Here is a 14798-nt window from a genome sequence, read left to right as displayed (position 1 = left end):
AGATTCCACCACTCTCACTAGGTGCAATTTACAGCAGCTAATTAACCTACCAACTAGCACATCTTTAGGACATGGGAGGAAACTGGAGCACACAGAGAAAACCAATGTGGTCACAGGGAGAGTGTGCAACCTCCAGAAAGACATAGGAGATGATTAAACCAGGGTCTCTGGTGCTGAGGCAACAGCTCCACTAGTTTTGCCACTATACCCGTATTTCAGCTCAATTTCTGTTTAATGCTAAGCATTGTAAATTAGTGACATTGGTTCAGATTATAAGCACTTAATGTGGATTTTCAAAAAGCATTTGATTAACCATGTATTCTACATTTCTCTTATCGAACCCATTACCTCATCAAAAAGAGGGGGGGAAAAAATCATGTTTAGTTAAACATTTGAACAAATTGATACTGGTTTTACCCAACCAATCCACACTTGTCCAAGTGACAGGTCACTGATCATCATTACTTAAAGTTTCCCCACAATGGATTGCCCTGTTAGATACTAGGTTTATTCTTGCACTTTTTTGAACATGGATGTAAACATCTACTGTTCTTCAGTCTTAAGGATTACTCCTACATCTGCAGATGCTGCAAGATTATGGTTAATACTTCCACAGGTTCCACCCTTCCTTCCCTCATTTGGATCAGATGACTTATCCACTTTAAATAGCCTACCTACCCACTTTTCAGTTTTTAGTCCATCCAATATTTCAATCCAATGCCAAAATCCCAGCAACATTATCCTCCTTTGTAATGATGAAAGTACTGTCACTTGAAGACTTGACAACTCAAAAAAAATATCAGATTTAGCATTGGAAAACACCAATATATTTTCAATAGCCCATAATTTATCTGTGGGAAAGGAAAAAAAAAAATCACTCTGTTTTACACCACAACTTATAAATTTTCTGGTGGCCTTGGGCCTGGCTAAGTGTAATCATCTGTTTTTAAAGCCTACAACATAATGGGTGGTAGAACAAATTTAATTTTAAGCAGATTTTCTAACTTGGAGTCTCCCATAAAACAGAAAATAGGGGGGCAGCATGGTAGTGTAGCAGTTAGCATAATGCTATTACAGCACCAGCGACCTGGGTTCAATTCCGCCACAGTCTGTAAGGAGTTTGTACGTTCTCCCCGTATGCATGGGTTTCCTCTGGATGCTCCGGTTTTCTCCCACGTTTCCAAAGACGTACAGTTAGGGGCTGTGGGCATGCTATGTTGCCACCGGAAGAGTGGCAACACTTGCGGGCTGTCCCCCAGTATATTCTCAGTAAGGCAAAAAGATGCATTTCACTGTGTTTTGATGTACATGTGACTAATAGATAAATATCTTAAAATAATTCCACAATGCAGTAAATGGCACAACAAATCAAGCTATTATTGGAAAATATACTTCTTTATATTCAGCACTAGATCCTTGACAAATCATACTCCTTTGAGTCAAGTGGAAGAACTAATGGGAGATTCATTCATAAAATGTCATGGTTTGCTATCATTGGTCTCAGACTGTTTATAATAGCAAAAATTATAATATCCTACTTGCATTTCAGAACTGACACCATATCAGATCAGTTCAGCAGGTCACACCACAAGGAGTTAAACTTTGTTTTAAAACTGATAAGGGCATAAGTAGTAGCAATCCATACCCATTAGGCTTGACACACTATTTACAGAATAGTGTTTTCTTACTTTAGATATCAGGAAATGGGTGTATACCTCAATAAACACACAAGTTATTTTGTAGTGTTGCCATGCAACAGAAAATTAGATATTTTTGTGCCACACAATAACCAGAGTTACTTATTGATGTCATTTATTAGGCATTGTTTGCATTTTATTGGCAGTTTATATTGTATGTTGCCCAATAAGCATTGCAGAGTAAACTCAATTTATATAGATACACTTCACCCAACCCATACATTTATCAATTTGTAAAATGGCTTAAAATTTGCATCACTGGTTACATTAACTATGTTGCACTAGGAAAAAATAGTTTAAAATTAGAGAAAATTTACACCAAAAGCTTAATGAACAATTAAAAGTTAACTTACATGAACCCAATTTATATTAAAAATAGTGTAATACGAAACTACAAGCCTGGTGCAAACTTTTCTGCAAGGAAATTAACTACCCATGTCCATTCTTCCTTAGACTGACCTCAATCATTCTTCATGTGTGCTTTTAAGCAGAATAACAAAACCAGGTCATCAGGAGCTGAAGCATTTACACATTTTATAACAGTTAGGCATGACAACATCAAACACCATCCTGGGCAAGGTCATCCAATTCAGCACTGAGCATTGATTGAAGTTAAAACAGTGATTTAAATTCAGCCATGGCTTATTTAAAACATCTGAAATTCACAAAACATCTGAAATTCATAAGCTAGGCACAGATAATCCCTCAACTTCAAAATTTATGTGCCATAGTCATCATGACCAGAATATTTACTGGAAAGCAGCTCAAACTAAAAAACTGATTGTAACACAAGATGAATGTACTGCCAACCTTCCTGACCATACATACCCATGCAAAGCAAACATTAACTCAACTGAACAGAGTTGCAGCAGCAATTTTTTGCTTTATACATGGAATTCTGAACACATGAGCATACATTTACACACCAAACTTCCTGCTAACAGTTTTCCAAAAGCAAGTTATCTCAAACAGATAAAGGACAACTGCCTGAAAGAAGGGTCTTATCAGCCTTTCCAGTAGTTTAGATATTCAAGTAGGCTGCCTTGGTCATACTTATCAACTGCAGCTAAATTGTTTCAGATGATTAAAATTGATGTTTTTTGGCTGCCAGCTGCTGAATTCATAGCCAAATAAGATGGAGAAGCATTGAGTCAGGCACAAAGCAATTCCCTGCCATAAAAACTGTATCCATAATCAAAAGGTTTACTATTACATCAGCCCAAGTTGGAGGCAGGCCAGGACTTTAAAAAAAATTACCATAAAGTATACTTAAACAGAGGTTCTACAAACTACTGCAGAAGCCTCCCAATAAAAGCAGGATTATTTCTTCCCAAAATACAATTGTTAGATGATTGTTATATAATACAAATTTACAGCAGACATGTAGTAGGGTCCCCCAGGTATGACAAATAGGGGAATTACCAATTATTTATATTCTGGACTTTTCATGTTATGATATACAGTTATTCAAATGGATTTGAAGGATTACCTGTTCATAGGATGAAGCATTCTGTTAATTTGATCAAAATTAAATTCTCTATACTTTCCTAACAGATTAACTGGTCATTCGGCTCATCTGCCGTGACAACATGGCACACAAAAAATTGGTTCCCTCGTGTCTGCTGACAGTGACTATAATTTAAAAATAGTTCATTTTTGATATACATTTTGGAACATTCTAGATATGTAAAGAGAACATGTACACCAGTGAAACTTCTCTGTAAAATATCTATGTCCTTATTTACCTGGACTGGATAGATGAAATTGCATTCCAACTTGTGCAGGGTACAAGTCTAATTGAAAGACAAAGATGTCACTCTTGCCAGTCAACTACTAAATTATGCAGAGGCAGAGGTATAACGACAGTGGGAATACCAGAGTAGAGTACTATTCAATGTGCTTAGATTCTTTTAGATTTATCTTGAATATCACAAAATAATCAATTATGATGCTACAAAATGTATTGCTGAAAACGTAGTGACAAATTTGCCTCATTCACCTAGAGTTCCTTACATACCTATAAACCATCATGAATTCTCCCCCGCAACCCACTTTCTACTTTTTCCTCAAGTCCTTTCTTAAAATGCATCTCTGACCAAGTTTTGCCACACCTCCCTGATCTAAGAGATGGTGTCCATTTTTTTCTTCTCAATACTTCAAAATTTTGCACTTCCAACAAGTTCATCTCATTATTTTGTGATCAACTATACAGAATGGATAAAATATTAGTTTAGACTTTCAAAAAAATTGATTTGCACAACATTCCATCTGTCCACTAAATGCAACTAAGCACTATGTTAAAGAGAACAAAATAGATCAACTACAGTCAGAGGCCTACAAAGGTTGGAAAATGCTGTCACACTCACCATTACAAGTTCCATGATTTAACCAGAACTCCAACTTATCAAGATATTCATAAGTACTAATAAAAAATATTAAACTAAGCAAGACAGATATCTAATTGGGAGACCTTATTTGTTAATATGAAGTGATGACATGCTTTCTCCCCAACAAAGGTTGGGGAGAAAGCATGAGGATATTACAAACCACATTCTTTGATGACAAAATGATCCTGGCAGAGGCAGATGTTACATCTGGCAGCTAATTGTTAGGAAGGCAAAAAAAAACTGCATTTCTAAAACTTAGCCAGTGCTGCCCAGTCATATTTCAAGGGACAGGAGTTTGGAGTCAAAATGCATGTGTGGTTTCTGCCTGGATATACGTACTTCGAGGACTTAAGATATGCACGTGCTTCTAATTAGTTTATCAGCCCCTGTGGTCACTTTAAAAATAAAACCTAGAGAATGTTCCTGGGTGTGGTATAAAAATAACATTTTGCATAATTTCACTGTCATTTCTTCAACTATCAGCATGTTCCATCTCAATCTTAAAGTGCGGGGAACAATTCCAGAGAAAAGCCACAAGCACTGCATACCAGGAAAATATTCATCACCATGCAGAGAATTTTCCATGCTTTTACCAATTAAACATCCAACTTTCTGTAAGTAAAGCTCAGCATGCATCTGTAATAGCATATTACTGCACTCAATTCGAATGTTAACATGATTAACTGAAGTAAAAAGTGCTGAATAGCATCTTAAAATTTATAAGCCAATGATTCGGTAGAGCAGAAGCCTAAAACATCACTACCAACTGATTGGCAATAAACAAGTCTCCCTTGATTCACATGGCATTTTCATTTCTTATTACGAGTTTCTCTAACATTCATTCTAAAAATTGTCATTTGCCAACCACATGTGGAACATGGTCATATTTCTGTTAAGAATGAAGAACTCCGTCTGTACGCCACCTATTGGAATTGCATCAATAATTGATGCGTGATTCTCAAATTCCCAAATTCGCCATTTATTAGAGAGAAAAAAATCAGGTTCACAAATTTATATATAAATTATATACAGTATACAATACTGTATTAAACTGTATATATTAAATATATATTAAAGTTATATTTAATATAACTATTAAATATATACTGTATTAAACTGTATATGTAAACTGTAAATGTAAAATATGTAAGTTGATGGACTAAAACTAAATTGCTGCACTGTATTTGTTTCAAATTCCAAGTTCTCTTTTGATAATTCTAACACTAACTTCAATTATTATACCAATATATATTTCAATAAATTATGTTTTTATTGCTACAAGGGTAACAAAGCATCAATGTGGCAAAAATTCCAAGCATTAAATGGTAGATTCTTGTTTTAAATGCTCTATTAGTCACAACAAATTTATAAATCAGCTGAAAAACATGGGTAACAAAATTAAGACCAAGAGTTATTTGAAGTCATGCCGCTGCCAAAAATTGGTATTAAAATGGAATGCATTTTAAAATACACGAGACTAACTACTTGTACAACAGACAATTTTCCTACTTTTTAAAATATATAATAGATTGCAATCTTAATGTACGGTTAAAAACTGTACTATAATCACACGATTACCGTAATAAAACTGCCTTCTAAAAAATATCCACTCTTTCCATTAGGAAAATGATCTTCCCAAATGGTATATTCTCCAACTAAACCTTTGCTGATTTAGGATTATACATCAACAAAATTCAATTGAGGAATCAATCTGATCAATAGATTTTTGTACAGCTTTCCCATTCAACAGCAGTGCAGCAGTATTTGCAGCAGAGACCAAATGAAAGATCTTTAAAAGCAGTTTTCTTTGGTGTCTTGTCATGGATTGCTCATTTCCTGATGTCAATTGTTGTCAGGTGTCAACTATATAAAGGATCTCTAGATTCCAGCCACAACTATTCACTGCATAATTCTCACATCACAAAACAGAAATAAATAAAGTATTGTACTTCAGCTTTATCAACGTTAATATTTCAACTTCCTTTTAATCTTATGTTGCTGTCTTTTAAACTTTAAAACAATTAAAAGATTACATTTTGGATTATCCAAGATAATGACAATTTATATAATGAATTTACATTTTTGGACCAGGAGAATTTATAAGCAATAACCTTGGCTTAGTCTAATATTAAAAAGTTTTGTCCCATCCTAAGTTGTGTAATATTTCTGGAGATGTCATTCAAAGATCTGAGCAAACAAAAAAAAAATCACAATTAGATTAATTAAGACTATTACAGTACACCCTGTGAAGGAGTAGAGAGTCAGTGACGACAGCTTTTGGATTTCTGCACTTAACTGAATATTCACGTTCCAGAGACCACTGACAGATTTCCTCTATTAAAACAGTGAATACTGACAGCTGACTGTTTTAGCAAATCCCTGACCATGATGTTTCAACATAAAGCAGCACCTAAACAGGCAGGTAGACAGAAACTCACAGGCCCAAGGGAGGAAGAAAGGAAAAGGATCACAGTCAAGTATTGAAGTATTTTAAAAATAGTACAATTTTTTCTTAATTCAGGTAAAAAAGTAAATTGGAACCAAAAACACATTTTTAATTTGGGGGAGAAACATTTTGAATAAATAACAATGATGACAGACGTCTTCAAAATGTACAATGTGAAATAGGAGTTGATATTCACCATCAGTACTCCTGACTCATCCCTAGTGGTGTCTTTTGTAAGGGAGCAAAATAAAACATTCAAGACAGCATTAAGGAAAATAGCTGATGGTACCAAAATATAGCATTACTGACATTTGCAGATTTTAATTGGACTGGACTCCAATTTTAGGGATTCATTTCACTGTAACATGGAACAATGATCAATCAGATTTAACCCTAATAATTAACAAGATTAGTAGTATTAGTGTAATTTGTTGAATGCAACTAAAAATTCTAGCCCTCAGTTTAAAAAGGTTGAAGTCACAATGCACATTCTATTGCTAACTCATTCAAGGCAAATTATTAATGGAAATCCAAGTGTATTCCCATTACAGCAGCTATACTTTGCCTACTTCAATCTTCCATAGATATCAATCACATTAAAAGTGGAAAAAAAACTGCAGTCACAAACTTAAAAGATTTATAACCAAACAAATTGTCAGTAAATGCCCTAACAAGATAGAAAGTATTTAGGTGCTCAAGGCAAATCCTGTTTATTAAGCCTTAGCAACCAACCAACCAACAGTATACTTCATTATACATCCGTTTCCATACTTTGGCAATCCTCCAAAAGACAGGATACAACTGGCGAAGTGTGGGAGGCTCTCACTGAGGAGTTCAGCCAATATCTATGCATAATCTTTCAGCAAAGCGTACAAGGATGTATACTTTTACAGAAGAGATCCAGTAAGGTTTTCATCATTGCAAGACTGATTAATTCAGTATTGGCTGCAGTAGCAGGCAAACCAAGGCTGGGAAAGAGTTTACAACAACATGAAACCATTATATAATCAAGTGTCAAAGCATGTTGACAAAGAATTATCATTTAACTGTCTCCACACAATAGGAGCATACCCATACAATTTCATATAACATACAAGTATTTTTCTTGTACTAATAAAAAGTACCATGACAGCAATCTCAACTTTTTTTTATATATACTGGAGCACTGAATGAACAGTTAGATGAAACTCCTCTCTCTCACTTTCCACTTTTCTCCCCATCATCCCCACCTCATCCACTTTCAATTAGTAACTCTTAAGGACTTAATGTAAAGCTGAGCTGATAGGCGGAGACATTTCCAGTTTTATGAGTTGCTCGGAACCCAAACTCAGCATTAATTTGGACACCAGATTTTCACAACCATGGAACCACATGACCTCCAATTAAGTCATATCTATTAATTACACCTTACACACCACCTCCATGCAACCAAAGTTGGGAATCCCCCTCAAGTAGTAAAATAAAACAACCCTTCATTCAGTTTCTGTGGTACATCTCAGCAGACTAACTTCAAATCTTCATTTATGTACCAATAATGCTGATGCAAAATGGTGTTTTTATTTTTTTTAAAACTTATTTACATTTGTTACCAGATTTAAGAAAAAGCAATAACTAATGAATTTAATTTTGGAAAATTGAAAATTTACCTAAAGGCATCAATTCAGAGTAATAAAAACAGAAAGTGCTGTAAATACTCAGGTCAGGCTGCGTTTGAGCATTGAGGCTCAGCATTTCCTGTTTTTATTTTAGATTTCCAGCATCTGCAGTACTTTAGTTTGGATTTGCTTTTCAGGTGCATGAATAAGATTATAGACTCAAGTCACAAGCTTAGCGGCAACTAATCCACACATGTTATATTTCTACATAGATTGGGATTCTTGCTGATTAAGTTTGCATGCCAAATAACAATCAGCTTAGTGGCCTGGCTTATTAGTCAATTTCTCTATAGAATGAAGGAAGAACGATGATAATATTTCACTTAATACCACTATCAAAAGTGAAACTTTATTCCCTCCCCCCACCCCTCCCCAACCAAAAGGAATTCAAGTCCTTCGTCTTCAACAATTATTTGAGGCTTGATCAGTGCTTAACCTCAACTACCAGAATCCTTTGGCATTGAATAAAATAGGGTTACAAATTCAAGGACAGAAAAAGATGCACGATGCTTCAGCATCGGCAATTGTAGGCCTGTGAGAAGAAAAGTAGGCTGGCTATCTTTTAATCATTTACAATTCCAGTCTTTAAGCATTTCCTTTTCACTAACTTTTCAAATCTGAATTGTTAATTAACTTTTAATACTTTGTGCTTCTGAATGTCAGGGACCTTTAGTTTCAAAGTAAGAAAGTTCAGGACAGTGGTGAATGCAAGCAACGAGTTCTGGCAGCAAGGTCAGTCAGGAAAAATCCTGGCTGATGTATGGTTATTATAGGGCTATACATCACAGATTTCCTTTAAAATGCATTCTGCTGGCACTACATAGAACACAGAATAGTACAGCACAGGAACAGGTCTTTCAAGCTCATGATGTCTGTGCTGAGCACGATGCTGAATTTAACTAAATCTCTTCTGCCTGTACATGATCAATATCCCTCCATTCGCTGCATATTCATGTGTCTATCTAACAGCCTCAAACGTCACTATCATCTGCTTCCACCACTACCCCTGGCACCAACTAACCCACACATCTCCTTTAAACTTTCCCCTTCTCACCTTAAATGCATGTACTCAAGTACCTGATACTTCTACCCTGAGAAAAAGATTCTGACCATCTACCCTATCTATGACTCTCATAATTTCATAAACTTCTATCAGATCTCTCCTCAGCCTCCAACACTCCAGAGAAAACAACCCAAGTTTGGCCAATCTCTCCTTATAGCTCATACCTTCTAATCCAGGCAGCATCCTGGTAAACCTCCCTGCACCCTTTATTGCAATTTGTTTTGTTTCCATGATATTGAGAGCTGAAATGAGTTTTCTTTTTACAATCTTATCATGGAACTCACTTAGTTGCAACTCAGGTAGTGTGTCCACAACCCAACTTCTGATGTTTATTCTATTAAACACTGCTCTCTTTTGCACCACTGAATCATATCTGTTTGTTGCACTTTGAAGAAATAGAGGTAGCCAAAAGAATAAACAGGGTTTAAAAATGTTGGTGTTAACAAATCAATTTGAATCGAAGCCAACACTTTATAGTGGGAGTACTGCATAACTGAAGGTGAGGTCTTCCAAATAAGATGAACCACGGAATTATTCTCTGCTTGCTTACAAACTAAATTTATACTGTGCCTAACAGCAAAATACTGTATTGCAGAATAGCTCAAACAAAATGTAACAAGCTGCTTATTTTAAAGAGGTAAAATTTTCAAGGAAACAGAGTTCAATGAGCAGCACATGGATCAAGCACAAGCAAAGACATGAGGAGACTTGAAGCCAAGGAAAGATGTGAACTTATGGACAGCCAGAGGAAGTGTCTGAACATATGGTTCAGGGCAAGAATTGAGAGAGGGCAGCAGAACAGATGGTCTCAATCTTGGGTTATGAAATGTTGGAGAGGTTCTTACACATTACAGATGAGAAAGATGGTAGGGAAGAGGATTTTAAAGACAATTTGTAGTCAAGAAGTTGACACTAACCCTAACATGGATGTTAAAGATCACATAACAGATTTATAGAAAGAAACACAGGTATTTTTACTAGTATATATGAATGCATGCAGCTGAAAGCAGTGGTAAAAACTTGCACAAAGAAAACAAATTTGTAAAAAAGTCATTCATAAATTTACAAGACAATTTTTAAAATTACTTTTATTAAGTTGCCAAAGCTCCATGTATTCTTCTTCATAGGCAATCCCTTGGAAACAAAGACACTCGCTTCCCCTTCAGTTTTGTGGGCTCTGAGGTGGTTAATGAGGTCACTGTAGGAACCACAGATGAAGCTGATGGCTGACTGTTTGACCGGGGGGGGGGGGGGGGGGTGGAGAGAGAAGGGATTTGAAGAAGATGCAAGGAGGAAGTATGTGAATGGTTTGAAGTCCTTCAATCACTTGCACAGGACTTACGTTTTCAACGCACGGTTGTAAGGTTTTCAATGCCTTCTTAAATGATGCCTTCTATATCTTGAGCAGTCATGAGAAAAAGATTCTCAGGAGTCAGTGGGGATCTAACACTTCAAGGAAGCTTTGAGTACATCCTTGAATTTTTCTGCGTGCCTGGTTATCTTTCCCACTGCAGAGCTCAGAAAATTGTGTTCGTTGAGAGATTGGTATTAGGCATGTGAATAACATGGTCAGCCTAATATAGCCAATTTAGAATAACCAGGGTCTCAAATTATAGGGACATTACATGTGAGGATGCTGACATTGGTCTGCTTATCCTTCCAGGGAATTAAGGATTTTGCAGAAATATAGTTGGTGGTATTTTTCCAGTACCTCAAGATGTCTGCTGTAGGTTCTGACTTAGAGGGCAAGCATGAGTACTGCCCAGGAGACCAGGTTCAAGGTCCTTCAAATATCCTTTTCCTGAATTGACCAATGGCTATGCTGATACATCGAATGTAGTGTTTTCAGGGTCTTACCATGACTATATTGTTGGAGGGCAGTGTGATGCAGTAGAGGGAGGTCAGTCAAGGACCTTGGCCTTGTGGATGTTGCATGTTACCCAGGCTAGCCACCCCATTTTGGTTCAAGTGAATAAACGAGTTTGGGTGATTCATACTGCAATATTTTAAGGCACGGCCACATTTTCTGCCAAGTCCTGATGCAAAAATATACACAGATACAGGTAAGCATACAATCTGACTTTATTGGTCCCCACTGTTCCACATTCACATTTTCTCTCCAGACTCACTTCACTCTCCTTTTTTCTTTCAATTTTCTTTCTTTTGAATGGGTACAATGAAGCATTAACATCTGATTTTCATTGAAGCTTGCATCTTGGTGGATTTCAAAGCCTCTACCCAATCCCAGGTCTTGATGTGACATTCAACTTTGAACTCTAACCATAGCCTGACTTCAAACCATGAAATTTCATACACCCAGAACCTACTTCATGAGCAATGTATGAAGTAGTGTGTAAAAAAAAAACAGAAGTGAACAGAAAAAGAAACTATGCCAAATTCTTTTCGGGGATGACAGTTTAAAAGGGATCAAGATGCTCCAAAAGTTGAAATTTCAGCTGATTAAGTTCCATCCATCTGCCTTCTTTTTTAAAAAGTTTTTATTTACAGCATGGTAACAGGCCCTTCCAGCCCAACGAGTCCGCACCGCCCATTTTAAACCCCCATATTAACCTGCCCGTACATCTTTAGAAAGTGGGAGGAAACCGGAGCACCCGGAGGAAACCCACAGACACAGGAGAATGTACAAACTCCTTACAGACAGTGACGAGAATTGAACCCCGATCGCTGGTGCTGTAATAGTGTCGCGCTAACCGCTATGCTACCATGCTGCTTTCTCTTGGGTTGACTTGGAGACTTGAACATAATGGAATCCTGTAATTTGGGAGGCAGAAGTTTCAAATCATAAGCAATGGCCCAGGTTCTGGAAAAGAGGGAGTTATTCCATTGGTATAGATTGGTTACAAGTGCCCTGCCAAATCAAAAAGCTGTGACTATCACCCAACTCATAAATTAATGAAGGTAAGCATGAGGGTTCAAGAAACAATAAGATCAAAATTAGTAATAGAAATGTCAAAATGAAGAGTCATAAGGTGATATGGTGACCATTTAACAATGTGCATAAGTGCTGGACAGAGTACAAACCAGTAATTTACCTACAAAACATTTACAATTGCTTTTGTGTCTCACTGATTTACACTCCCATTGTCATTCATTTCATAATCACCCTTTGCTGAATTCCAAAATCTTCTTAAACTCAAGTTTACTACTTTTCCTTTAATCTAATACTATTTTAAAACTGTTAGTTGTGGTTGGTAAGGATTATGAAGTAAATCATAGGGGACTTAGTTGGCCAAATTAAATTTGCAGTTTATAGCATGGAGGACAAATTAAAAGGAATGCATTCAAGTCTTCTAAATTGCTACATCAAGGAATCAAGTTGAAAACAACATTACAAAAACAAAACTAAAATGCTGCAAATTCAAAGCAAAATCAGAAAGTTCAGGTAATATTCAGAAAGTCAGGCAGCATCTATGGAGAGTGAAACAGAGCTAACATTTCAAGTTGATAGTTTACATTGCAGGGTTTAAAATTAGGTAGTGACAGAGGTTATGGATGCACTTGCTTTGATCTTCCTTGTTCATGAATATTGTAGAATGCTCCCTGCAGATCAGAAAGGTTTTGCCATTGGCTTGTATCCTTCTTCCCAAATTACTCTCATTATGTTATCTATTAATTTCTTTTTCATAATCCTTTGTTGAACTCTAAAGTTCTCTCATTTCAAATTAGTCTTCCTTTAATCTACAGTAAAACAATAATCCAGCATCTTCAAGTCTTTGGAAGTAATAGACTGGCAGATTTTCTGATCTATTGAATATTACTCCTATTAATACATACTTGATTCACTTTAGGTATTACACAGCAGTATAATAAATTTTCCAAGGGCCCCAGCAAGTTTCATGGGAGTGGAAATCACTGGCTGGGTAAGCCAGATGCCAAACAATTACAAATTCCAAACAATGGGATGGCAGATAAGTGTTTTACTGTATTTTGACATCAGTTAATCTCAGTTGGCAAGGGGATTATGGTTTCCTGGTTTCGTTTCCTTATGAAGGGATATATTGGCATCTACCTGACAAAGTGGAAAATTGCCTGGATAGGTTTGGTCCACAAAAGAAAAGAAATCCAATCTAGCATTTCACTGTTCAGTCTACTCCCAATGTTTAAATAGATGGAAGGTGTCTTTAATATTGCCATCAACATGACACACACTGACTTGTATTTATATAAGTGATATACCTCAAATGGATTAGTCAGTTGCCTCAACTTGCGGCACTTCTGTTAAAACTAGAAGTATGGATCGAAGGTGAGTTTCAGAGTTTTATTAATTCATCCTAGCCAGCCTGCATCTATTTTTTGTGGGGGTGGGGGGAATGGAATTAAAATTCTCCACCTCCAAGTCAATAAAATACCTCCTGATGAACATAGTGGACTGCATTAAAGCAGTTTCTGATCTATGCAGAGTTAATTAACTTCTCCATAACAATTATTTTCATTCATATTCAAGTATACCTGACATAAAATGTGTTTTTATGTGATGGGTTTAGAAAGAATCCCAGAGCAAACTGGTGTCTATGTTCCCTGACTGTAGGTCAGGGTGGTCCAATGATGATCTGTTGCTTGTGTTGTTTCCTTCTTGACAGAATGCCAAGCTCACCTTTTATGGGCCACTCTAGGTCATCAAGTCCAGCCTGGCAGACTGCATTTGCCACATGATGCAGTCCTCATCGCAGAGTTTGGGGTGGTCAATCTTATTCATCTAACCACAATAAAGGAGTCACATCTTTAATGAGTATAGAAGACAAGGGAAACCGAAGGACACCAATTTACATCCACAGATGCTGCTTGGCTCACTGAGTTCCTCCTGCAGATTATTTTTTGCACATTGCCATGCTTTAGTATTGACTTAATTGTTTTTACACTATGCCAGTGAGGACTGTCAAACAAATACCCTCGCATAAAACCTTTGTCAACATGTTGTCACTCAGCTCTAATGCCTTCTTGCAAAACTTGGCTGCCCAGATAAAAATCCATCTCACGCATTGCTTCCATATCAACACACAAGCCCATCTCTTAATCAGTACTGACTGATTCTGATGAATTTCCTGGAGCTTTCAGGGTTAAATAGGGTCCCTGCTTGTTCCTGTTATATTTGAGAGTGCTGGAGGTTGCTGCATATACTCCAAGTATTACACTAACAAAGCAATTGGATATCTGACTTTCTGTCAAAACAAGGCCAAAAGCAAATCCCAAAAGAGGTCCACTCCATGCCAACTCAGCATTCCTCCCCCTTTCTGAAAAAGACCTGCAACATATCCGAAATTCCTTTACCCTCATCACATCCTTTTTAAACTCTATATTAATCTCTACAGAGGGCTTTCGATTAACCTCAGAACCCCAGGCTTAGGAAAGCCTGGTAGGAGGCAGGGATAATTAAAAAAAAGCAAAGGAAAAGAAAATGAACCAAAGACTCCTTCCGTTCAAATTTATTTCTAAAAGAGATACAACCATCAGCCAGTTTGATAGTCTTCTTTCATTCATACAATTTGAGCAATTGAAAGCATAGTGTAGTAGCACATAGGGTGGCACACT

At 36.7% G+C, this 14798-nt stretch overlaps 1 protein-coding gene across 1 annotated transcript in view; it reads right to left on the bottom strand.

Moving 5' to 3' along the window:
- Positions 1–14798, bottom strand: part of lgr4 (leucine-rich repeat containing G protein-coupled receptor 4) — a 104229-nt gene that overhangs the window by 56892 nt on the left and 32539 nt on the right.

Source organism: Pristis pectinata, chromosome 14 (genome assembly GCF_009764475.1).
Source record: "Pristis pectinata isolate sPriPec2 chromosome 14, sPriPec2.1.pri, whole genome shotgun sequence".
NCBI classification, from domain to species: Eukaryota; Metazoa; Chordata; class Chondrichthyes; order Rhinopristiformes; family Pristidae; genus Pristis; species Pristis pectinata.
This window is presented reverse-complemented; position numbering and strand designations above follow the sequence as displayed.